This window comes from Schistocerca gregaria, chromosome 7, assembly GCF_023897955.1.
Source record: "Schistocerca gregaria isolate iqSchGreg1 chromosome 7, iqSchGreg1.2, whole genome shotgun sequence".
NCBI classification, from domain to species: Eukaryota; Metazoa; Arthropoda; class Insecta; order Orthoptera; family Acrididae; genus Schistocerca; species Schistocerca gregaria.
Window position 1 is genome coordinate 159,791,495 of NC_064926.1, and position 27,889 is coordinate 159,819,383.

The 27,889-nt window shown below is 41.2% G+C and overlaps 1 protein-coding gene and 1 non-coding gene across 2 annotated transcripts in view; both read left to right on the forward strand.

Moving 5' to 3' along the window:
• The first annotated feature begins 475 nt into the window (after positions 1–475).
• Positions 476–550, forward strand: Trnas-cga (transfer RNA serine (anticodon CGA)). The gene has a single exon. It is a non-coding gene; the product is annotated as a tRNA-Ser (tRNA).
• A 12,287-nt stretch (positions 551–12,837) lies between these two features.
• The window catches only part of LOC126281373 (neuroendocrine convertase 1-like), a 435,322-nt gene continuing 420,270 nt past the window's right edge, over positions 12,838–27,889 (forward strand). The window contains exon 1 of the mRNA XM_049980291.1: positions 12,838–12,925. The gene's annotated coding sequence lies outside the window, so the exon portion shown is untranslated. The remainder of the gene's footprint in view (positions 12,926–27,889) is intronic.

Genomic DNA, 27,889 nt, shown 5'->3' on the forward strand with positions numbered 1-27,889 from the left:
GATCATAGTCGGTTCCCTAGACGATGCTGCCGATTGTGAGCTCCTCTTTAATATCGCAAGCAAGACTGGCAGTGAAACTTCCTGGCAGATTAAAACTGTGTGGCGGGCCGAGACTCGAACTCGGGACCTTTGCCTTTCGCGGGCAAGTGCTCTACCAACTGAGCTACCCAAACACGACTCAAGTCCCATTCTCACAGCTTTACCTCTGCCAGTACCTCGTCTCAGCCGCGAAAGGCAAATATCCCGAGTTCGAGTCTCGGCCCGACACTCAGCGACGATCAGCGCACACTCCGCTGCAGAGTGAAAATATCATTACGGAAACAACCCCCAGGCTGTGGTTAAGCCATGTCTCCGCAATATCCTTTCTTTCAGGAGTGCTAGTTGTGCAAGGTCTGCAGGAGAGCTTCTGTAAAGTTTGGAGCGTAGGAGACTAGGTATTGACAGAAGTAAAGCTGTGAGGACGGGACGTGAGTCGTGCTTGGGTAGCTCAGTTGGTAGAGCACTTGCCCACGAAAGGCAAAGGTCCCGAGTTCGAGTCTCGGCCTGGCACACAGTTTTAACCTACCAGGAAATTTCATATCAGCGCACACTCCGCTGTAGAGTGAAAAATCTCGTTGTGGAAGACTTGCAGTCCTTACCATTTCCTGGAGCCACCTGAAACCAGAGAAAATCTCCCTGATCCAAAGCGAGACACGACACTGGTACCGATATGAGCCACCATCTGCAGTTGGCTGCCCCCTGTACTCTTTATGGCATCCGGAAGCACCCTTTTCACATCCGGTATGACTCCCTCTGTTGTGCACAAGGGGTGCACATTGTTTTTCTTCCCCTCCTTGGCATCCATGTTCCTAAGAGGCCCCATTATGCGACTAAATCTGCAACTCCCAACTACCAGCCAACCCACCCTCTGTGAATACCCAGATCTTGCATGCCGAGAAGCTTCCTCTGAAATACGGTGGACCACTGCATCCGGCTCAGACACGTCGTCAGCCACAGATAGTGTCCAAAACCTATTCATCAAATGAACCGGGGAGGCCCTATGATTGGCCCCTCAGAAAGATTTTCGTTGCCTGCCAGACTCGACCACAGGTGAGGGGTCAACGCCAGCGCAGGCAGTACCCAGGGCTGACACAGCAGTGGACCAATCGGGAAGCAAATGGGACGTGCTCGATGTCCCTCACATCCCCACGTATGACCCCCAACAGTCATGCCCCTTGGCAGCAGCTGCAAGCTGTGTGATGAAGCCAACACTGCCTGGAGCTGTGAGCGAAGGGCCACCAACTCAGCTGGCATCTGTACACAGCAGTCACAGTTCTTATCCATTACTGATGTCGCTCCTGTTTGAAGCTTATAAAACTATATAAGAAATGGATGGTGTACTCGCCTTATTAGTAGCAAGAATTCGAGGTGCTCGCTCACTGACGGTTTGATATCAAGTACAATAGTTGTTTTATTAATATATGCTCATGTGGTAATGAGTTAAATGCATTTTATTAATTGCCTTGATCAATTGCTTTCTGAATGTTTAGGGGTGGGGGGGAGAAATGTGCAAATTGAATTAAATGGCGAACATTTTGGTAATCCATGCTGGTTTGCGTGTAGAATATTGTTCTTTTTGAAATACTTCACTATATTCGAGTTCAGATTACGTACTAATTTTCTAAAACAGATGAGTGTCGATTAGAGTGGATGGTAGATTTGTGGGTCTCTTTTGCTACCCTTCTTGTAGACTATAACAATTCGTTGTTCGAGGGATGTACAGAATCCTATAATGATAATGGAAACTAGATCAGTTGCAGATTTCATATCCAGTCTGACAGGGATTTCTTCATCCCTGGACCCTTGTTAATTACAACGATTTCAGGTATTTCTCAAACGCTACACACACTGTTTTTACAGGGCATAAAAGAGCAAGCATACATAGTTGTAGAATTATTAAAGAAGATAAAAAATTGTTATACGACAGAAATGGCACTAACACCATTACCTCACTAGGATTCTTGAAGGTTTTTTTCTGGGTTTTTCACAGACCAACAATGACAGTTGTTTTGGTTACTTCATTTTCATTACGTCGACACTGGAATTTGATTTGCAACACAATTACATCTTATTTCTAGGAATGGTAATATGTCATTACTGCTAGCAGTGTCCAAGGTTCTGGATAAACATTTATGTTATTTGCGATAGTGACACAGCTAAAGAAATGAATTAAAATCTATGCTACAAACTGGATTTGAAACCACGTCTTCTTCCTTGTTACACAGGAGTGCTAACCATTACACCAATGCAGCATTGTTGCACGGATTCCCGAAGCTCAAGATATGAATTGAGGTTTGTGTTGGGGAGGGCATCCGACCTGGGTAGTCTGTGCAAGCGGGTTAATGGTTAGCATTCCTGCATAATAAGCAAGAAGCTCTGCGTTCAGTCCTGACCGTTGCACAATTTTAATTCACTTCGGTAATTCATTACCATAGATAAAAATGAGTCTCAAACGTCTCGAGAAGAATTAAATTTAATTAAAAATATTTATGTTATTGTTGTTTATGTCATGTACACATAATTGTTTCTACTTATATGTACTCTCTCTCGATGGCTAATACACTCTGACAGAGTTAGCTGACAGTGCATCATTTATGTGGAGGCATGATGCAACTGTCGAAAAGCAGCGCGCCTGTACGTACTACGATTTCCAGGGAAGAGGTTAACAAGTCATGTCACATTTCTAAGAGTCGAGGGGCGTCTTTCTGAAATGGATGTCTTAGAACAGACCGACGGGAGACTGGTAGATCTCGCATTGTCGAACTGTCCAGTTTAAGGAAGATGTGTTATAGTGATATATGTGGTGTCCGGTTGTATCGATTCACGTTGAATGTTACTTAAGTATCTTCTGCCTGGTCCATTGATGAATGAGTGCGAAATTTTCATGCTTAACAAAATTTTATTCACATTAATTGTCATCCGAATTCCACACTCGTCATGTTAACGTAACACAGACTTCACTGAACTGTCGTAGCATCGCAAAATCGCTTTATATAAAATTTTAACAATAGCTTTCAAGATAGCCCGTTACTAAATTTGTACAATTTCAATGTTACAATTAAAATTTACAAAATGTAAAGAAACTGATGTTTCAGCCGAATAAGGTATAAAATACAATATTTGAGTTAAAATCTAGTCTAGTAATATCTTTAGTTTTCCATAAGAAAATCATTGTGAACTTTAATTACAATAATGTCTCTAGTATTATTGTAGTTAATTAATTACTTACAGTTGTGATTTGGTTACTAACATGTAATGGTGTTACAAATCTTGTGCTTTGTCCGCCTGCATACGAGAAAGTTAGAAATCAAGCCTCAAATTCTGAAATTGCAAAACTGTGAGATTTAAAGAACTGGAGAGTTAATTAGTAATGCAATAACAAGGACTATTAAATACAGAGGTACACATAAAAATAAATAACAAATGAAAATACATCGCTTGCTAATAACTTTCAAGTCGTTTCTCAAGATAATGAGGTTGTTTCTGTTAACTCGTTACTCGATTGTATTTATGGTAATTAGAGGCGCCAGACACCTATGCCAACACTTCTACAACATTTTATTATCTGTTTCTTTCTATTTATTCCTTCAGTCTGTTGATTAATCATTTAATTTAGCATCTGTACTTAATTTTGTTAATGACAACAATCTCTTGATAATTATGACAATATACACTTTTCCAGAACGTTCTATTTGCTTTCACAGTGAATATAAAGTATTATTAGCAAATTGGACAGAAAGATATACACATAGACACACATACAAATCCCTAGGAAGCAATAAATTGTCCGATAATCATCCGGATGCAAATAAAAATGGTGATATGAGACATTTCATATGAATTTTGGGGAAGACTCTATCGTTGTACGGTCTTTCGAACATGTCTGAAAGAAGAAGACACTACATACGTAATTAAGGCGATAACGGCCAATGATTCTTTCAGTGCAGATGCACACCATGCTCGAATTCGTACAGGAATCGGGTAGCTGCCGAGAGTAATGTGTCGCATAAGTCGAGACTTTTTGTCTGACGGAAGGCATGCTAGAGTAGTGCATGCGACATTGGTGATCACTGTGTCCGGATGGTTTAGTGGTCAGAGTATCTGCCTTGTAAGTAGGAGACGCGGTTTAGAATCCCAGTCTGGTGCAGATTTGCAAGTTTCCCCACAGATAAAAATTAATGCCCACTGGCAGTTAATATCTTTACTTCCTTCGTGTCTTATGTTACAGTGAACTGAAGATAACCCAACACCAGAGCATGATACACAGGCAATGAGAAATACCTGCAAAGCCTAAGTGTAGAGCGTTCTGGACAAGACAGGCACGCATCCGTCCTGGTATAAGAAGGTATAAGACCATCCAGCTGATAATTTCCCCCAGCAGTTTAAATTCTGCCAATGGCATCTACACCAAACGGTAAAAATCTGTGCCATGCAAACGTGCTTTTAGCTTACTACAGACTGCCTCGCATTGGAAGGAATATTCAGCGTTCACTAAGACACACCTGGGTGTTGGAAAATTTTAAGGCAGCACATGTGTTGCCCCCTCGACAGAAATTCACAATCTATAGGCTCGTATTGTTCACAACCATGTGATTGGGCTGTAACTTCTGCCTAACAGGCTCTATGGAAGACATTATCGAATCTTTCTCTGTGAAGTAATACCGCAGATGCTGGAAAATGTCACGCACGCACTAAGGCAACAATTATGGTTCCATCATGACTGAGCCCAACGTGACTTTGGTGTTCCTGTCAGAGAACGTTGAAGACAGTTTCCCCCAGATATTGGATCGGGAGTGGTCTGCCAGTACCGTGACCACAACGTTCTTCCGAAATCTACATTTTTCATTTACATACTCCACAAGCCATCGTATGGTGAATGGCAGAGAGTACCTAGCATCATCACTACGAGTCATTTCCTTTCCTCTTACACTCGCTAATAGAGCCGTAATTACTCTTTGTATTAAATTCGTCGTCTTTACGCGAAATTTACGTTGGGGGCAGTATATTTCTCCCTCAGTTAACTTGAAACGCAATTTCCGTAAATCTTCCAGACAGTATTTCCCGGAAAGATCGTCTTTTTTCCCTCCAAGGTTTCCCATTTACAGTTCATGAAGCATCTCCATAATAGTCGTGTGCTGATTAAACCTAGGTTAACATATATAGCAGCCCTCCTATGGGTTGCTTCGATGTCGTCCTGTAATCCGGTTTGGTGGGGATCCCGAACACTCGAGCAGAACACTAGTATTTTACATGTGGTCTCATTTACAGGTGAATCACACATTCGTCTTGTCCACCACCGTCCAAACGCGTCCGTTCCAGTTCATATCGCTTTACGTCGTTACCCCCAAATATTTAACAGACGTGACTGTGTCAAGCGCTCGCATCTCGTGGTCGTGCGGTAGCGTTCTCGCTTCCCGCGCCCGGGTTCCCGCGTTCGATTCCCGGCGGGGTCAGGGATTTTCTCTGCCTCGTGTTGGCTGGGTGTTGTGTGTTGTCCTTAGGTTAGTTAGGTTTAAGTAGTTCTAAGTTCCAGGGGACTGATGACCATAGATGTTAAGTCACATAGTGCTCAGAGCCATTTCAACCATTTGAACTGTGTCAAGCAGCACACTGCTAGTGCTGTATTCGACCATTACGGAATTTTTATTCCTACTCAACTGCAGTGACTTACATTTTTCTATATTTACAGCAAGCTGCCACTTATGAGGGGCATTTGAAAAGTCCGTGCAAAAATAAAAACTACTTTCATGTTGGGGGTAAACCTTTGTTATTTTTCGACATAGTCTTAAACTTATACACTTTGTCCAACGCTATTCTAATTTGTGATCGCTTCCGAATAATAGGACTTGTCCAAGTCTGCAAAATAGATATTAGTTGTTGCAATCACCTTCTCCTTTGAATAAAATCTTTGTCCCGCCAGCCATTTCTTCAAATTGGGGAACAAATAGTAGTTCGAGGGAGCCAAGTCTAGAGAACAGAGGGGATGTAAAACTAGTTGGAATCCAATTCCCATTAATTTTGCAACCACAAGTGCTGATGTGTGTGCTAGAGCATTGTAGTGATGTAAAGCGACTTTTTTTCGGTCCAATCGCCGGCGTTTTTCTTGCAGCTCGGTTTTCAGACGGTCCAATAACGATGAATAATATTCATCTGGTTTCACCTTTTTCCAGATAGGCGATGAGGACTATCTCTTGCGAATCCCAAAAGACAGTCGCCATGACCTTTCCAGCCGAAGGAATGGTCTTCGCCTTTTAGGGTGCAGATTCTCCCTTGGTAACCCATTGTTTACATTGTTGTTGTTCTCAGGAGTATAGTAATGTATCCATGTTTTATCCACAGTGACGAAACGACGCTTAAAGCCCTGCAGATTCTTCCTGAACAGCTGCAAATCATTCTTGCAACACTTCACACGATTCTGTTTTTTGACAAACGTGAGCAACCGCGGAACCCATCATGCGGATAGCTTTCTCATGCCCAAATGTTTATGTAAAATATTATGTACCCATTCATTCGAGATGCCTACAGCACTAGCAACCTCACGCACCTTAACTCTTTCGTCATCCATCACCATACCATAGATTTTATCAATGAGTTCTGGAGTCGTAACCTCCACAGGGTGTCCAGAACGTCCAGCATCACTTGTGCTCGTATGGACACTCCGAAAATTTTGAAACCACTTATAAACTGTTCTAATTGAAGGTTCTGAGTTACCGTAATGTTCATCAAGCTTCTCTTTAGTCTCCTGAGGCGTTTTGCTTTTCATAAAGTAATGTTTAATCACCATACGAAATTCTTTTTCGTCCATTTTCTGACAATCATTCGATTTCCTTCATTCACACGAATGCGAAACAAAATGAAATAGATCAGTATGGATGAAACTTGGTGTGCGTTCCTTCCAAGGAGGTTACTAGCTAAAAGTGACCTCGATACGCGCTCGTGGTGCCATCCCTCGGACTTCGCTAGGACTTTTGAAACGCCGCTATTATCACACAAACTAGAAATTCTGAGTATGTCACTCAGCGACATCTCCTTCCTGTGTACTACAGTCTCATCAGCTAACACATGCAGATTGCTGCTCACTCTATCCAAAATAACCGCGGTCCTATTACACGTCTCTGGGGCACTCCTGACGATCCCTTGTCTGTTAGCCAGCCGTAGTGGCCAAGTGGTTCTCGGCACTACAGTCTGGAACCGCGCGACCGCTACGGTCGCAGGTTCGAATCCTGCCTCGGGCATGGACGTTTGTGATGTCGTTGGGTTTAAGTAGTTCTAATGAGTCCTCGGTCACTGAGCAAGCTGTAAATAAAATCAAGATGAAATTTATAAAGGGTATTAACGTTCAGGGAGAAGAAATAAAAGCTTTGTCGTTTGCCTGTGACTTTATAATTCAGACAGGGACAGATACGGACTTGGTCGAGCAGTTGTACAAAACAGACAGTGGCTTGACAAGAGATGGTGAGGTGAACAATAGTAAAACTAAATTAAGCGTAATAGAATGTAGTCGAATTAAATTAGGCGATGATGAGAAAATTAGATTAAGAAATGAGACACTAAAAGAAGCAACTAAGTTTTTCTATTTGAGCTGCAATAGAAGTAATGAAGGCCGAAGTAAGGAAGCTATAAAATGAAGACTAGCAATAGCAAGAAAATCATTTCAGAAAAAGAGGAGTTTGTTAACATCTGATATTAATTTAAGTGTTAAGAAGTCTTGTCTGAAGGTATTTGTCTGGAGTGTAGCGTAGTTCAGACAAGGGTGAGAGAGATGAATGCTGAAAATTAAATGGGTAGACCGAATAAAGTATAATGAGGTAAACCTAATTTGGAAAGAAAGAAATGTATGGCACACTTTGACGAAAAGATGGGATCTAGTGATACGACGTATCCTGAAACATTTATGAAGTTTAAATTTAGTGATTTAAGAAGTAATGGGATTAAAGTTGTAGCGGGAGACAAAGGCCTGAACACTGAAAATGGGTTTAAATGGACGTTGGCTGCGGCAGTTAGGCCGGCATGAAGAGTGTTGCTCAGGGTAGGCTTGCATGGCTAGCTGCATCAACAAGTTTTCGGGCAGAAGAGCACAAAAAAAATTCTTAGTAATTGGCGATTCCAGGAGGTATGGTAAATATCTAGGGAGATGATGGGAACGATCATTCGATACGAAAAAGTAAAGTAAACATGGGCTTTAAAGCGCATACCTTTAAAGCTTTGAGCGATTCTTGATTCGATAGTGTGGAACAAATCTCTTCTACCGTAAGCTCTTTTCTTCCGTATTTTGGAAAGTGGCAGTAAGGACCAAAACATGAAAAAAGTGTCTAGTAAAGAAGAGCTCTAAAATGCATACCGTAACAGCTATGAACACTTGCTCATCTTCGCTACTTTGAAACACAACTCTTCTCATGAACAAATGATCATAACTTTTAAGGTATACATTTTAGACTACATTTTTACCGGAAACTTTTTTCCTTCTTTTTGTCCATACAACCGCTTCCCAAACTACGGAAAATAAAGGGCATGCAGTAGAAGAAATTAGTTTCACAGTATAGAATATGAAGAACTGGTATGCGTTTTAGAGAGTCCGTGTTTACTTGACTGTTTTTGTTACGAATGATCATTACTATTTTATCCCTGGATACTGACCATTCCTTGTAGAATACATTGTATATTTTGAAAGCACGCCACTTCTTCAGTCAGAAGGCACTTAAAATGAACATTAGTTAAGGTGCGATACAGGAAGCTTCAAATACGACACAAACGCTGAACGCAGAACCAGTAGTCCGAAGCACAGACCCTATTTTCCGCATACACCATGGCTCTGTGGTAGGACAGCGGAGCGTATCAGTTTCTGCAAACCAAAGAAAACCAAGAAAATCACTAGAAGCAACCTATCACCAAAACTACGTGTCAAAACCTTCGTAGAGACATTAGCGCTGTGTGTCCTTCTTCGGCGTGAAATAGCAAAATGTCTTTTCATTAGATGTCGTAGATGTCGAATCTCTGAAAAAAGATTACACTATACAGAGGTTTGACAAAATAAGGAAATACTGTGAGAAATTCATGCTTGAACTTACATGTAAATGCTACCCAAGCTTAGCCGTCCGGTGTGGCCGAGCGGTTCTAGGTGCTTCAGTCTAGAACCGCGCGACCGATATGGTCGCAGGTTCGAATCCTGCCTCGGGCATGGAGGTGTGTGATATCCTTAGGTTAGTTAGGTTTAAGTAGTTCTAGGTTCTAGGGGACTGATGCCCTCAGATGTTAAGTCCCTTAGTGCTCAGAACCATTTGAACCATTTAGCTAAACATACAGGTTGCGCTGCTGTGTTTGGCCACGAACGGAACCTGTTCAATGACCTTAATACGTTACAAGTGCCAGTTGTGGTCAAAAGATTGTTCTGTGTGACTGTGAGTGCATTATCTCGGAGTTTAGTGCCTTCTAATGTGGAAAAATTGTTGCTTCCACAAGCAAATCTTGTGCAAAACATATCCCGTGCACGGTAGCCGAAGTGTTTGGGTTCTCAGCAAGCACTGTGTTGAAGCTTTGTAATGCTCACAGAGAAAGCGGGAGAATATCATCTGGTATGCAACAAAGCAGACGAAAGGGTTATTTGAGGGATCATGGACTGTGACGAAACATAAGAGGACAACAAGTGCAAAACTCACTACAGAACTGAATGTTGCGCTCTTGAACACCGTCAGCACCAAAACGACACGAAGGGAGCTGGATAAGCTTGGAATTGCAGTTTAGGTGGAATTCAAAATGCTTGAGTACTGCCAAGAGTGGAACATGGAACCATTGCGACCATTTTGGGTGATGTTTCTCCCCAACGTTGACGCTGTGTTTCAAGACGACAGTGCCCCTCTTCACACAGCTCGCATCCTGCTGGACTGGGTTTGTGAACGCGAGGATGAATTACCGGATCTCCCGTGGCCACCACAACTCCCATGTCTCAATATTATTGTCTTTATGGTCTGCTTAGGAGAGGGGTGCCTAGCCACTATCCACCTCCATCATCTTACCTGAACTTGACCGTATTCTGCAGGAATAAGACCCTCTAAAGTCATACAAGTCCTGTATTTGTCCATTCCAAGGCGACTGGAAGCTGTTTTGAATACCAACGGCTTTCCTGCCGCGTATTAGGGTTGGTAATGTGTTCTGTTTTTGGTGATTCCACACTTTTTTACACCCCTGGTATTGTTCACATAGTTACCAGAAGTTATGGTTACACGAAAAAGATGGCTACAATAAGTCGCCCTGCACTATTTGCACGCCGCACTCAGTTTGTCATATCGTGCAGTGGCTCTCCATTAAATGGCAAGGACTTTTAAAACTAGAACATAGCGTGTCCTGGTAGTTCACCATAATTCAAGAAAAAGAAATTTTCAGCATCACCTTTTTCATCGTACAGAGACTACAAGAGCCAGTTCCCATACTGACTTCGAGCTATAATATCCGAACAGATCAGGTGTGGAACTACCACTGAATACTTCGTCTACGCAGTACAGCCTCTGTTGATGAAAAGTAACATTTTACAGCATCACTCACTCGTTTATTTTCCACTACGTGCTTCGATTGCCTACACTAACATCTTCAGATGGAGAATCGTCTAGTTACATACCAGGTATAATGCAGAGCACACATACAGTACATTACGTTGATTTGTTTTAATTCATCTCTATACCAAAAGGAACAGCTTAAGAAATATATACAACTAATGTATAAATTTTGTTATATTGACAATGTAAATAACCCTACTCGTGCACCTGCAACAGTAGGTTTTTAGTTTTTCGTGGTGGAGTCGACTCATAATTTAATAATGTAAGATAGGTGGGGTAAAATGGCCGCTCTAATGGAAATTGATTTTTCACCAAATCCTTTGGACACTGTTATAAACTTGGTGCTCACATATTGCGAATCTACATGTTATAAGTTATGACTTTTTTTTTAAGTTTTGGAAAGTTCCTATGTAACCAAACTGCAGAGGTCATCGGTCCCTAGGCTTACACAGCACTTAATGTAACTTAAAGTAGCTTACGCTAAGGGCAACACACACACCCATGGCCGAGGTAGGATTCGAATCTCAGACGGGGGAAGCCGCGCGAACCGTGGCAAGGCGCCCTACAGCACGCGGCTACACCGGGAGGCTAAATCTTTTTAAGTGAAAGTCATGTGAGGGAACTACACGAATTTTCTAGAGATGTACAACCTGACTACTTTTCTCTGCCTAAGGTGGTAACGTCGCAAATGCCACGGTAACAGGTTCCAATATTTGTTGTTTTAATTTCCGGACTTATTTTGTAGGCATCTTGATATCCTAGTATCTGAAACAACACCAAACGGTTGCAGCAAACCGTTTCCAATCGGATTTTTGTATCAGGCCAAATACAAAAACACTGAGATAGTTTTAAATAATATGAATTAATTACCCCAGTACTGTGTCAAAGGAATATAGAGTGACGGATGACAGCTTTGTATACGAAAGGGTTTTGGAAGCAGTTTGATCTGTAGTATTATGAGTGATACGTGGAAGTGAAAACTGTCATTGGGGTAAATGCCATGGACACTTTTCTCGACGAGTATTGTGGTAGCTTTTACGGCAGAGCGCAATGTTATCATTACTGGTTCACAGATAAGCTTGTAGTACAAATCACAAGCTCAGTATTTTTCTGGTGTAGTTGTTAATATTTGTACATGTTGCACTATTGTACAATATAATACACCTTTTACTAACAGTACCTTTATGTAATGTTTTAGAGTGGGGCTGCACGTAATTCTAGAGAATGTCTTTAAAAAAAATTAATTGCTAAAATTTCCTTTTAAACTGTTAATTGTATTAATTTGGATGTATAACCAATTATTGTTAAATAATAAATCTGTGTCAACAAGTCTTGGACCAAATAAATGCGCCTACACTTTCATCATCCTGGCTCTGCTACCGTCTGTACATCACAGTTATACTTTACTCTTATAACCCATTTTGCGCTTGTCAGTGGTTGTTTATAAATATCAGTGGGTAACTCTCAAGTATAAAGATAGGAATTTGTTTCCATTTTTAGCTAGAAAACTCCCTCCTCCCATTAATATGTCTTTGTGAGTGACTTGGTGCCCATTTTTTCCATGCTTAATTGGTCCAGCTCTTTAAATATCCCTTTAAATAACGTGTTTACGTTGCGTGACAGTCTCCTTATTTTATAAATTATTTGCATGATCATTTGGGATGGTTTGTTGTTGAGTTGGTCACCAAACTTTGATCCTGTACGTTCCAGGGCTATGCTCGCTACCGCAACCGAAACGCCTATTGTAAAATAAACAAGTGACTGACGCAGTAAACGGCGCTGTATACGTATGTGCACCACCGTTACTACCGTTCTGGTTTCGTGCGAAGCTCTGTGGCCATAAGCTACTCACACACAAGGGTAATGTGTCAGATTCAGCAACGACTTTGTCGCAGTCCTTTCCAAGACCAGTAGTAACTCTTATGGTTCACCCTCAGCTAAGACGGAAACGCCACCTGCCAAGTGTCCGAGGAACGAGCAGCCGCCTTGTTACTGCAGTTTCGGTTCCCGCGTGTCGCCATATAAAGCGCTTACATCGCAGTTTTTGCCTGGCCAGCTTACTGTTTTTGCGTTACGCTAACGCTCCACCATTGCTGTTAATATTTACCAGTTGTTGGGCGGAGCGGGGCCCCGCAAGTCGTGAATTATTGACACATATCTGGATTTGGGGAGGCGGAGCTCTCCGTGCCGTTCCGGCTGGGATTATGTGAGCCCGGCCCGCGTCCTTGCTGTTGCCACAGACACCTGTTCATTAGTGCCGCAGACGCCCACCGCAGCTGTTGTCTTCTCCTGCTACTGCCGCCGCTGCGCTGCCGCCACGGAAGACGAGATCACAGGTAAGCGACAAACTCTCCACTGTTACGCCAAACATTGACTTTATCACCTCTGTAAGAATTAATTATCGTCTCTTTTGGCAACCTTTCTCCTATATGTGATCACACTTGAGAAAAGTGAGACGCATACAAGGTATTTCTGAATTTATTACGATTTGGAGCAGCCAGTGAAAAGCCGATGGGGAACATACGGTGCCACACACGATACGTGGAAACTACTTCTCAGTACGGATTTAGCTGATGTGACATTTCTGTTGCTTGGCTAATGGACCAATTGATTTAGAAAGTACAGCTCTAGTTAACGGTTGCATTTTTCTGTATAATATTTCGACAACTTAGCTAGTCGTCGTCATATTTTCGGAACGAAATGTTAACTTAGCCATTCGAAGCAAAAATGTCTAGTAAACATGAGTTCCAAAATGCATACCTTTCGAGATATGAGCACTTGTCCATCTTCGCTATTATGAAGCACATCTATTCTACTCAACAACTGCTCATAGCTCTTACAGCATGCATTTTAGAGTCGAGACTTTTCTGCATCGAACGATCGTTCCTGTCATAAAAAAAAACCCTCTCCATCTATAGGCCACAAGTGGAACATCGGGAGTATCCGACCGCTGTGTCACCCTCAGAGGAGGATGCGGATAGGAGGGGCATGGGGTCAGCACACCGCTCTCCCGGTCATTATGATGGTATTCTTGACCGAAGACGCCACTATTCGGTCGAGTATATCCTCAATTGGCATCACGAGGCTGAGTGCACCCCGAAAAATGGCAACAGCGCATGGCGACCTGGATGGTCACCCATCCAAGTGCAGCTGTCATATCCCTGAATATTAACGGTTCCTCCTGGGATACCCTGCATAGATTGGTGAAAAAACAAGGCATTAGCATAAAATGGAGTGGTACGAGTCGAATCGAACAAAATGTTTCAAATAACCAGTGACCGTGTGATCTCCGTCTATTTGAGGTTGCTGCCTTAAGACGACAGTTAGCGAGCGACTAGCACACGGAAGTTTGATCGTTGGGCAACGTGTCTGCATGTATGTAACCGTACATTTTTGCCCACCAAACATTTGTTCTACGATGTTAACTTTTCTGTAAAAGAAGGGTCATTGACGAAAGAAAAGTACTTAAAATTTAATTTCTGATTTCTCTTCTAACATCGTCTCAGTGAGAAATTGCTACTGTATTCGTTAGAATAAACCTTCATTCGTTGCCTCTGTACATTGCCAAAAAATATGACATGTGACCTTTAGATGTCATTGTTAATAACGCTCCACCACATGTCAACTATTTGCTACAGTGATATTCTGCAAAATACTTCGTGGTCACAAAAAGTTAATGTTATTAGAGCATTTTCTGCATAGTTGATTTAATACCGAAACCTTACACAGTAAACGTAACATAAAAACCACGGCTAACGTAAACAGCCATAGATAGAAATTTAAAGTTCGTCTGGCTTTGAGCGTTCAGTTGAAACCATTATCCTCAGTTAATTTTATTACTAAGAGCACTATTTAGACATAAAAGAGTTTCAGCTGGGAAAAAATAATTAAACGCGCACCCTCCGCGCACTCGTCGCTAATTCATTGTCATTTTACGGCCGTTGCTCCATATTTCTGACCTGTGGTTATTTAGACGCCCCCTACCCATCCCTGACTTATTATCATGTATTTTTTCCCCGTGCTGTACTGCACGTTACCTGAAGTGGTTAAAAGTAGACCTGCTTCTTCCCAAAAGGAATCCATACCCGAAAACTATGTAATGAAATTCTGTTATTGACGCCAAAGGGAGGAATGACAAAAGAGAGATTGTAGAGAATTTAAAATTCAGATGGAAAATCGAAGCAATTATTAAAGCGAATAATTTTCGAGATACGATATAACTGTCGATTTCGAGAGGCTTTGATCGAAGCATTTACTCCATCTCGTTTTTCTCATATCTGATAGATATCACTCGTTCATTTAGAGATGAACAATTCATGTGTGAGCTACACCATTGTTCAGTGCAGTGTTGCGCCATTACCGTATGAGAACGCGTGCAACTCTGTGTTATGTGGATTCAAAAAATGGTTCAAATGGCTCTGAGCACTATGGGACTCAACTGCTGTGGTCATCAGTCCCCTAGAACTTAGAACTACTTAAACCTAACTAACCTAAGGACATCACACACGTCCATGCCCGAGGCAGGATTCGAACCTGCGACCGTAGCAGTCACACGGTTCCGGACTGCGCGCCTAGAACCGCAAGACCACCGCGGCCGGCTATGTGGATTCATATGCCAGAACACTGATCTGCAGATGGCCGCAGTTAATAGCTGAAACCCGCCTTTATAAATATAAGAAAATATACTTGCCCTTAGCAGTAATAGAGAAGGATAGGCTATGAACTCAGTTGGAGGCTTGAGAAGCTTATATTTTTAGTCACTTAGCGGAAGCACGAACACATCCCTTACGCTAAGCACGATAATCGAACATCCTTTACTACCTTTTCAGTGGCTTGAAATTAGTACGTCGATATAGAAACAGGACCATGCGTCTTCTTTGGCTGTTTTTGCTCTTTCGATAAAAACTGCTGAAAAAAGTGAATAGATAATATTTAGTTTTAAGGATATCTAATAAACCAAAAACATATTAGCAAGGCAGTACACTTAGGTAGTTAAACATTTATCCAAATATTGACGTGGTTACGTCAGTACGGACGAAAACGCGTACTTTATAGTCATCTCTCCGTCATTTGTAAAATTTTAAATTAAAAAAAGATATGACCGAGAGAGAAACTACAGCATTATATAATTTACAGCCTGAAACACTTAACGTTAGTAACACCGCAGGTACTAAATTTCGTAGTTTCTAAAAAAGGTTTCTCTTATACAACTCATCTGTTGCAGGTCTTCATTAGTAAGTACCTACCGTAGTTGGTATTCAGGCACGATACACTTTAAGACAGAAAAGAAGACTCACCACAAAGGAATTATCCAAACGTGTCGGAAATTGCTGCTTGTGATGCACATGTGTAGACAAACAAGTGATCAAAATTCAGCAGTTTTTATCGAAAGAGCAAAAACGGCCAAGGAAGACGCATTGTCCTCTTTCTATATCGGTGATAAAAATGGATAAATTAAACAAGTTAGTAAAGCGTTGGTCCACATCTGGCGCTCACTCAAGCAGTTATTTGTCCATGCACAAACTGACAGAACTGTTGGATGTTCCCTCGAGGGATATCGTGCCAAATTCTGTCCAGTTAGTGCGACAGATCTTCCAAACCCTGAGCTGGCTCTGGGTCTCTACCCAAATGCTCCATACGTTCTCAGTTGGGGAGACGTCCGACGACTTAGCTGGCCAAGGTAGGATTTGGCAAGCACTTAAAAAAGTAGTAGAAAACCCCGCCGCGTGCCGGCCTGCATTATCTTGCTGAAATGTAAGCCCATGATGGATGGCCACGTAGGACAACAAAACGGGTTGTTGAACATCGTCTACGTACCGCCATTCCTGCTTGTCGAGCTGCATGGCTGAAGATAGTCACATTGTTATTCCACAGCAATCCGAGGCGTCTCCAGACATGTCTTCGGCCTAGGATCTCATACTGACTGGAACAGAAGTGTCATCAGTGATGAGTCCCGCTTCGAACTGAGCCCCGACGACCAGCAAAGGGGAGCGTTATGTGCTGGTCGCTCCTACCAGCTCATTGTTTTGACGATCTATCATACCAATCGGACAGCCATTGCAGGACATTAAAACACCCTGTTAGTCAGGATAAAGCCGAATAAGTGCTTGAATAAGGGGCAGAGGTGGACAAACAAGTTATTGAGTTGCTCATATTGTGAACCTCTTTCTCTTCAATAACTAATCTAATTTTTCTGAAATTGTAATCATTTGTGTCTCTAGTTTTTCATCGCACCTGTTGATTTCCGTTCCATTCAGAGAATTCGTTCGTGGTTTGCCCACTTTTTTTTTCCTTAGGACGTATCTTGAGTAATGACAATGTACTTTTCTGCGACGGAATCGCTTTCTGTTCATCGGGTGAAAAAAAAATCGTATGCTGCAGCCCTGTTTGTCTTATCGCGATTATCATTCAGTTTGACGCTTCATCCATAAGATTAGCCCTCAAACACTATACACCGTTCTGTGGCTGATTAGCCATGGATAGGTCGACTTGGTGCCGCTAAAAAGACTGTCTCAGTACTGGCTTTTGCTTTTACAAGGAAAATTATTCTAAATTTAACAACCTTTATATTTGAAATGCCTGCGTCATATTATCGACCCAGAAGATTGCGCCAGACGCCGTATGACGCTTGTAGATACACAGGGTGATTCAGCTGCCGCGACCTATTTGTTTTATGCAGCCCGCAATGCCTTCGAAAACCATGTGGAAGTGGAGACTTGTGTTTGACGTCCCGTCGACAGCGAGGTCATTAGGAACGGAGCACAAGTTCGGATTAGGGAAGGATGGAGAAGAAGTTGACCGTGCCTTTACAAAGGAACCTTACCGACATTTGCCTTATACGATACTGGGACATCATGGAAAACCTGTCAGAATGGCTGGACGCGGCTTTGAACCGTCGTCCTCCCGAAAGCTAATCGAAAGCGCTAAACATTGCGCTACCTCGGTTGGTGAAAACCATGTGCCAGATGTTGATAGTCTCTAGTTCACTAGGTGCAAACCACTGTCCTACAGAGAAAATGAACGGGACATTATTGTAGTTAATGTAATGTAGTTAAATTCTGCACTGGGATCGGTCATAGTGTCGTAATTGAAGAAAAACGCACCATGATGACATTCAAAAACTTCGAAAAATTTATTGTATCATTGCAGCTGTGGTGCTTCGTCACTTTTATGGCTAAACGATAGTCCACCAGATGACATGTCTGACCGTTTTTAACGGAAGAGCTCTGATGATACAAAGTTGGCCCACAAATAACGCTTTTGTTGCCTTTTCAACAAATATGGACTTCTAAACTGAAATGACGTGAAATTGCCGTCACCTATGCCCTGTTGTATGTGAACCGTAAATTATTCCACTGGAGTGCAAGTGTGTGGTGAGCCTCAATTTCACTCGGGTTGCAGGAACGAGGCACATGTAATTATTAACGTAAGAACCAAAGCTCGTAAGTATTGTGCTCAATTTGAACGCGACTAATTCCGTTAAAAATACCAGGGGTGGATAAAACTTGATTGTCTCCTAGAAACATTTACGATACGCCGTTTCTTCCGGCCAATGACGTGAGTGCCAAAAGGTTGGCCCAGCTCACTAATAAATTAGAGACGGTCTACACCGTTTTGGTTTTAGCTGTACTAACGGCGTGCTATATTGCTATCAGGAGAAGTTAAATGTAACGAGGCCTGCACGCACGTACCTGCAAAAAATGATCATTAAAACTGGCTTTGCCTGGCAATCTATTTATTCTAATATTCAATCTGTCTAACTCCTCCTCCTCAATCTCCTGCTTCCCCGTTTCTCTATGCACGTGTTCCTCCTCCATCCCTCTACCCGTCCTTTTTCCCTTTATTCATCTCTCCTCCCTCTCCCTCTATCCATCCATCAGTACCTCTGCATGACCTTCACATCCACCCCACTCTCTATCCATCTCCAGCACTCCCTCTCTCTATCCATCTCCTCCTACCCTCACTCTCTGTCCACTCCTCCTCTTTCCTTTCTCTGTCCACCTCCTCCTCTCCCTCTACCTGTCCATTTCCTCCTCCCCTATCTCTATGTCCATCTTCTCTTTTTCCTGTCTGTGTCTATCCCTTCCTTCCCCCTCCCTTTCTGTCCACCTCCTCGTCCTATCTCCTCTCTCTACAACATCCTGCTCGCCCTACTGGAGGCTCGTGGTTCTTATCCAGACAGCATTTCTTTCCGGATTGTGATTAATCGGTGCACCAGGTTTGATTGCAAACGATCCAGGGATTTAGAAAGTGCTTTTGTCCCGTGGTTTTTCTCGCATGTTCACATGTCAAATATGTTTCACACACATGTAAAGTATTTCACCCGCAGTATTTGTTCACGTATTTCATCAGTTTGTCTAGCGAATTTCGCTCTGCATTTCCTTTATCAGGCAGCGTAACATTTAAGACGTCGTACTTCATGAACAATGTGCTGCACGACGAAATTATTTAGCGAGCACATGCAGTCGTATATTTGCCTACTGCTTGCCGAATGTGGTGGAAACAGATTTTGTAGCAAAGAAGTAATAAATTAAGCTGCATGCGGCAGTTTTTTTCACATCTTCGTATTTCACGTCATATGTACTGAAATATATGTGGTAAAATGATTTATTTTTGTAGATACATTCAAGTGTGAATACTGTTTGCGAGAAGTGTTTTGAACGGAGTTTGTATACACGAAGTAATACATTTAAACGTCTTGCATGATTCTGTAGCTTTTCATGCATTCAGTGTTCATGACGTCGTATCTCCTGAACTAAATGTCGTATAGTGATATAGTTTTTCTGGTACATTCAGTAGTGCACGTCAATTCTGCCTGAAAAATGGTTAACGAATACACTCATTAGAAAAGAAGTCATAAATTAAAATGAGATATTTCATGTGGCAGTTTTACTCCATGTACAGCAAAAATGTGGTAAGGTACAAACTTTCTTCACAATTCAGCGGGTGTTGTCAGGAGATAAAGTTTCGTAAAGCTGTGAAATTATATGTAAAGTGTGTTGTTTAAGTCTATGTGTGCTCTCATTCTCAAATACTGGATAACGAAAGTACTGGTACTCTCGCGTCATTGCCCACACTGCTTTTTAAGCCCTACCCACACCCGTTTAATACGTGGGTGGTTCTGAGGTATCCACACAGTGAGTCTTTTCAGACAGTAAATGATTTGTGTACCAAGTTTGGTTGGAATCGGGGGGTGGGGGCGGGGGGGGGGGGGGGGGGGACGGGATGTGGAACATAGTACATACGTACATGCATACACTGATCAGCCGAAACATTACGATCACTGCCCACCGCCATGCTGACGCCTTGTGGGCACGTGACTTGGTAACGAAAGTTTGCAAGCGGAGCAGAAAGGAACAGGGCATCACCCTGATGAATATAAGGGCTGCGAACGGGGAAACCCATTGAGATAAGCGACTTTGACAATGGGCAAATTAACACTACTCAGAGCCTATGATTGGGTATCTCGGAAACGGCAAAGATGGTCGAATGTGTACGTTCTGCTGTGGCAGCAATCGAAGACACGGTGACAGCTGCGAACCGCCTGCATTTCTTCATGCTTGATGTCTTCCCCGATGGCGATTTCATCTTTCAGAAATATAACCGTTGGTGTCACGGAGACAAAACTGTGATGCACAGGTTTGAGGAGCATTTTAGTGATATCTCAGTGGCCAAATTCGGTTCATGTAAATCTTATGGAGCCTATCTTGGTCGCTATCAAGCAACATCACCACGTACGCAAATAAATGACCCTTTATCTACGCGAATTACATGACGTGTGCGAAAAAATTTAATGCCACATACCTCCAAAAAACCACCCACGAACTATTGAATCCCTGATACGCAGAATCAGTTACATATTTCGTTCCAGAGACGGACAAGCAAGCTATTATGCACGTGGTCATAGTGTTTTGGCTCATAAGGGTTCGTACGTACGTACATACATACATCTATCTATTTTTATAATTTGCGTGGATTTCTTCACTGACTTCAAATCAGTCTACAGTTGATAATATTTTCTCTAGTCGTCAGATAGGGTTTTCCTGCAAATGGCTCTGAGCAGTATGGGACTTAACTTCTAAAGGCAGGATTCGAACCTGCGACCGTAGCGGTCGCGCGGTTCCAGTCTGTAGCGCCTAAAACCGCTCGGCCACCTCGGCCGGCGGTTTTCCTGCACAACATGTATTATATTAGTATAGATGAATGGGTTGTCGAGTTCAAACAAAAGTTAGTTAGATTGTGTTAGAACTGAAAAAGAGCTCTTCTACTGCATGCCGGATATAGTAATGGAATCAGTAATCACGACAGTCAATGATAAGTAGTTGGTCTACCACGACAGATTATTGTTTGGAGCTTACTGTATAGCTTTACTTATACAACTTGTCAACCAGTTCGTAACATACGCAACATATAAAATCTAAGCGTAGTGTTAACAAGGATGTGCAGCCGATAATAACGGGTTGCTTTCATTATCGCATTAAGTAACTCCTTTCGTGGGAAGTAAAATAGTTGAACCTATAAACGTAAATCACTATATTGAAAGTATGAAGCAATTATTTTGTGAAATACATTTACTCATTTACAGGAAATGTATTCGTAGTTACAAACAGGAACTACCTTCTGCTGCGTATTAGAATGAAGAAAATGAAAATTTTTGCCACGCCGAGACAAGAACTCGGATTTCTCGCATTACGCAAGGGGTCGCTTTAACTGCTTTTTTTAAGCGGAAGAATAGGATAATTCTGTTTTTCTGTGCAGCAAATGTTCTACCCCCTTTTGTTACATGTAAACTGGAACAATAGCAAACTACCTTTTTGCTGGAATTTCAAAAAGAGATCAACAATTTCTTTATATATATACACATACAAGCTGAACAGGATAACCATAAACCTGACTGATGTAAAATTAACATTGTACTAACTAGCAATCTTTGAAAAGTTAAATATACTCGTGGATCAGAAACGGGAAAGCTCAATAAAATTAAGTTCAAAAAATACTTATCCAACTACGCTTAATATTTCAACGAATATCTTTCACAAATTAAAGCAAATCTTGGTTCATATATAGCATTTAAGTGAAGTTCAATTTCGGTAACAACTACTTCATTGTCATACCACAAATAAATCTACTAAACTGAACTAATGTTCATAAGGAAAGAAACACACAGCGCAATGGAGGACCGTATTTCCAATTCCCCCTCCCCCCCACTCAGCAGCTCTGTCATCCTGGTATGTCATTTCGTAGGCGTTGGTATCCACCGATTCTTATCTTGCGCTCATTGTTTCTTCGCGTCGATAATTTAACTTCTCGGACCCTGGACGTTCCAGCTTTGCGGGGGATCTTGAAATGCACTCCAATAGGATGTTAGAGAAATACAATTGGTATTTCCGATTGCTCACAATCTTTACATGTCATTCCCGCAAAAAGGTCCAAAAGTGCATCAAATTCTTTGGGCCATCTCTGAACAAATAGAGTACCTTCTGCCCTCGATGCCACGTGCTGTCATTCGTTTTAATATGTGGATATTAAGCCCCGCCCGGGAAGAATATAATCCGTGGTCCAATGTTGCGTTGTCCCGTTCCAAGAAAGAAAGCGATCAATTGTGTCACCAAACGCCACACCTCTACCAAATGGCCGCGTATCAGGCGGTGTTCACCGTCGTTCTGAGTTTGTCCGTGACGCACGATGGTAAATCTGTCATATGAATCGCATGGAGTCTGGATCGGGCGACATTTTTACCATATTAGGTACCACACTGCACGTGTCTAAGGAAACATGGTGTATCGATCGACATACTACTTGCCAATTGATAAGTGAATGCTTCCTCTCAAGAGGATTGTTGTGTCGTCGTTAGTATCCGCTAGATGTGACGCGGCGTTGCAGGTCTTGTTTCCTGCAGAGCCGTCTAAAAGTAGCTGTTCTCTATCAGAAAAAGGCGCGTATATGGTGGAGTGACTAGGAAATGTGTTGGACCGCCACTGGCGCCATTCGAGAAACTGGTGCTAGTTTTTCTATTGAAATCCCTGTCAGACAAGTCTGACGTCGTCACCTCAGATGTAATATTGTGCTGATGTATAGTGCCACCGCTCGATCGTAAACATGCGCAAGACCAAGTCCACCCTACTAAGAGTGACGGAGAGGGCGTTGTATCTTAGTTTATAACAGTACACCTGTACTCACGAAGGAACCGAACGCCGCCAGTATTCGTCGGCCGCTTCGGTTATTCGTGCACGAATCACGTCCAGACCAAAACTTCCATACGTCGTTGTTCTTGCGTCACAACGTGCACTCTTGCGTTACTTACATCCCCGTCCAGGAGGGACATTATTGAGAGTCGAGGGTCTGGTGTGGGCGATTAAACATGAAATCGTAGGCACTGATTCGTTGTTACGCTAAAATTTGTGTTACGTTGTAAGCATCCTCTCCATTTTTCAAATTCGGATTACAGGCTAGTTTGTATCCTGAAATACACTCTGAAATAAAACGCTCTCTTACATACGAAAAAAGAAAACTTAAATCATATTGTGACGTCACCTGTCTGCACCTTTAAGAAAACTAAAGGTGAACAGGACCAAGTTACCTTGAGCAACGTGCTGGCCATAAGCAAACAGCTGATTAAATTGAATAAACATACTAAACTGTGGTAAACATATGAATTCATACAAATAACAATGTAAATAACTGTTTTATAGCCAAGTTACAGGTGCAGAATAAGTGTAGTCGGGTCCGTTAGTATACTCTTTCTATCAAGAAATCTGAAAATCCAAAGATGTAAAACTATCAGACGTTAGATAAAGTGATGAACTGTCAGCTCCCTCCGCAACTGCAACGACTGACTTACCTTCTGTTCTGCAGAAACGTGTACAGAAAAATGTACTATGTGTTCAATTCAAATGCCTCTGAGCACTATGGGACTTAACAGCTGAGGTCATCAGTTCCCTAGAACTTAGAACTACGTAAGTCTAACCAAAGGACATCACACACAACCCTGCTCGAGGCAGGATTCGAACCTGCGACCGTAGCTATCGCGCGGTTCCAGACTGAATCTTGGCCAGCTAAGTGTTCTATTCACTGTAGTTTTAAAATATAAACATTCTTTGTAGTAATATTTCAGAAGATACCGTATCTTTTCAATGCCGATTGCAAAGTCTAATAGCGAACAAATTACAGGACCTTTAAAGTAAAGAAAACTGTAATTGCATTTAAATCCTGACTAAGGCCACCATCACACACAACATCCATGCTTAAAACACGTGGTAGAAGGAAACACTGCTCATTAAATATTTAAACAAAACGAACTTTACATTTCTCAGGAAATAATGAAAGCAGCTCACTGAATGGGGCTGTGATGGACTTAAGTGTTATAGTATTTCGATGGATTAATAAATCCTGATTCTGTACCGTAATTCGAAAGTTACCCTTTTCATAGAAGACTACACCTACCAACAGTATGTACATAAAATACACGCTGAGGTGCTAAACATATTATAAATTACATTTCGTCAAGCTTTGCAGTTCGTACCAGAGAACAAGCATATGTTTATAACACATGATCAGCTAATGAACGACAGACTCTGACTTTATTTCTGATCAAATCTTACTAACAACACCCTATATGTGCATTCGAAACGAACATTCCCAACTTAACACGTGATCTCTGCACTTCTCACTAGCAGGTCTTCAAAGATTTTCTTGCGAGCAACCTACTGAGCGTGCCAAAGACTATCATGCTTTCAGATGTCGATCGCTCTGCAAAGAGTACATCTTCGCAGAATGTTTCAAGTACATGAAACGAAGTCAGCATTCTACATTGTGGTTGTGACAGGCAACATTCAACATGACAGAGCTTAAGCTAATGCAGTGCTGTGCTGAGCACTTGTACGAGTGGTGATAGGTTTTGTTCTGCTTGTTCCATATTCAATATAGCTTGTCTTTTTACTGTGTAACTAAGTAGCATATTTAAATTCGATTCCACTTTCAAAAACGTTCATGTTTGTTGGTATACAAAGCATTTCCAATCGTCTGCATTCTTCGTAGGTGCTGCTTACATTCATAATATAAATTTACATGTCTTGTGTACTTCTTACATAAACATTCTGAAATTCCATCCTTTATTACATAGTTCTGAAACTCGTTTAACAATATTTAAACATAGAGTTGTAAGCACGGCTACTGTGAACTTTATGCCGAGGTCATTGTGCCTCTTTATTAGAAGCACACCTCTAGCATCAGATACATCTATTAAGGTGATATTCACAGGGAATATGTTAAATGTGTAGACGCCAGCAAGTTAATGCAAAGATTTTCGTTCGTTGTTAAGTCTACTTGTAACACGGTATGTTTCAGTCAGACTCTTATAAAGAGATTTGAAGTTAATACTATTTTTCATCATGCTGCAAAATGTTCAAACATATATATATATATATATTAATATATTAACCCATTAAAAAGATTCTTATAATGAATAATAGTTAGTTTTTCTTAAACATAGGTGTTTCTAACAAACGTGTTTGAAGGTCTTCCAACATACTGATTTTTTCTTTTACTTATTGTTTGTACAAAGATGAAGCTGTGTGTCTGAATTTTGCAATGTTTTTAGTAATGTAGTGGTATTGCAACATGACGGGATAGTCGCCTTAAGTTTAAAAAGCTCCAATGGCTCTGTAAGTAAATTGTCACCTATTGACATTATGTAACAATAAATGATCTCAAGTGTGGCACAACTTTGAAACATAGAAAGATCATGATGGTACAATCCTTTATTAAACGTTACATGTTTCAGTTTTTCACCATCCGTCTTAAATTGTGGAATAAAGCTCACAAGAAAATTAACAAAAGCACATATGTACGCAATAACATAAGTATGCATGTTAATATTCCATATACAGAAACTTCAATTCGTATTGTACTTATAATTAAATCAAACATTACTAAAAAGCTCACGAAAGTAAGCACGTATACTGAACATAATACAGATCTAATCTCATAGAGGTATATTTAAAAATACCGTTGTCTGCTCGAAGAGAACCAGAGCCAAACTGCATGTGGCGATTAAGCTATCAACGGAATGACAAAGGCCGGTAGACAGTGCTACTTTTAATACAGGAATGCAGTCAAAGAGTAACTTTACAAACAGCTATGCATTGCAATTAACTAAATGTCAGAACATCATGTTCAGCTTGACAAAGATACATTATGCCACTTTCATATAGGAGAATCTCCTACATTGACAGCATGTAATGGAACACAATTGTGTTACTCAAGAGCGCTTAATTACACCTGTGCAATTCTGAGGTAAAAACAAAATCAATAAATTTGTAGTCAGATACTCACTGTACACCATTACCAAAGCTTAGAAAAGAAGAATCAAGAGAATTAAATGAACGTTATTCTTTGACATTATAAACAGTTTCGACACGCATACGGTACGAATGTTGTTGAATAATAAGTACGCATGTGTCCAGAAATGCCCTCAGTCACACAAAATACACAGAGGGGACCAAGTCACGCAACTCATACAATATTATAAATAAACAAATTCCAGACACGTGTGCGCCAGCTGTCAGGTTTGAATGTAGCCCCTGCTGCGGTTCTCGACCAATCACAACAAAGGGTATTTATGATAGGTTTTAGTGTACACCGTATAAATGGCAGCTTCCATACCTGCTCATTTTACTATTTAAATTATTTATTACGCGAAGTTCAAGCGTTCGCCTTATAAATGGAGACAGGCAAATCCATCCGCTTCACAGTTCAAATTATTTAATATGTGCGAGATCAGAATCTGTGGACTATTTTAAATGTACTGACTGAATGCGATACTACTATTTTACAGTTTAAGAGAAAAATTATATTAAAGGATATGTAGCAAGCCCTATAGTCATACGTTTTTAATGTTGCGGAAATTCGTGACAGCATTATCGACCTAAGACCATGTTACAAGTTGAACAAAATTTTATTTTAAACAGTAGATACGTAACACAACACTTTTGCAGTTGAGAACCTAATATTATTCAACAGTCTGTTAAAACACTCTCCGCTCTGGCTGCACCTCATCTCGTTGCAGGACAAGACAGCGGTAGCCTGATGTCGCGGGACTCCAGTTCCAGAGTGTACACCATTTGCAACATCTGAGGATAACATATTTGCGGAATATATTTTTCTATATGCTGCCACACTCCGTGGCACTCGCGGAACAGTTTCAGTTCATTCAGTGACACATCACAGTTAAGAGCGTATTTGCATCAAACGTCCAGATCCCATATCGTACACAAACACTGTTTCACCAGTGGCCCATCTGTATTCGTACGTTTTACAAGCGATAACTGACTTAGTTAATTCAAGAATGGAAGTGTAGGCCATAGTTCCCTGTTTAATCAGCAACAGTAGGTGCTACTCACAGTGGTACGATGCATATACTATCCATGTCCTCAAATGCGAAAGACTCTCCACGAGTCATGCCGTTGAGTTAAAAATTCCCATTTCTTCGTTATCGATATTATCAATCAATTTTTTCAGAGGCTATCTTCTAACTAAGTTACGGTAGAGGCACATTGAAATTTTTATGTTCATACGGGTGTGTTTGTAATATTTGAATGTAATGACACCTGTTGCTTAATATAATAAACAAATAAAAATAATAAAAGGAGAAAAAATGGAAATAGGCTTAAAACTATCAGAGTATGTCCCGAACTGCGCTCCATGCAACCACGCTCTGCTACCGCAACATGGCGTGAGACTCAAGTGGGGTTGGGATAAGGCTGGAGGCTGTGCAGATATGGGCTGATTATTTACCATGTAGTAACCAATTTAACAAGATAGAGAACACTATTAGAAAAACAGGTTCTTTGAAGCTCAAATAAATTTGAATAGTGGTTGAATAACACAACATACCTTCTTGAAACAATAACAATAATTAATACAAAAGAATTCATTATGGTATCATAGAGGCAACCCAAAAAATATCTAAGACATTAAAATATACATCTCTTCGCTTTCACTATTTATGACAATAGTAACTTGTTATACAAGAAAATATTCACTTATGTGTTACAGAAAATTGTGTAGAATCGGTAATAGCGAATGCTTGCTGGGAACCTCCAATCACCAAGACACGAATTACCAATATACTGCTCAACAACCAATTGATTAGGAGATACACCAGCTACCTATACCAAAACTTATTTACGTACAAGAATATAGCAATTCACAGTAAACATGAATTAATCAAAGGTTCAGTAATATAGTGCATACTGGATCAACATAAGATCCTCAGAGCATGGAACAAATCCACAGTTACA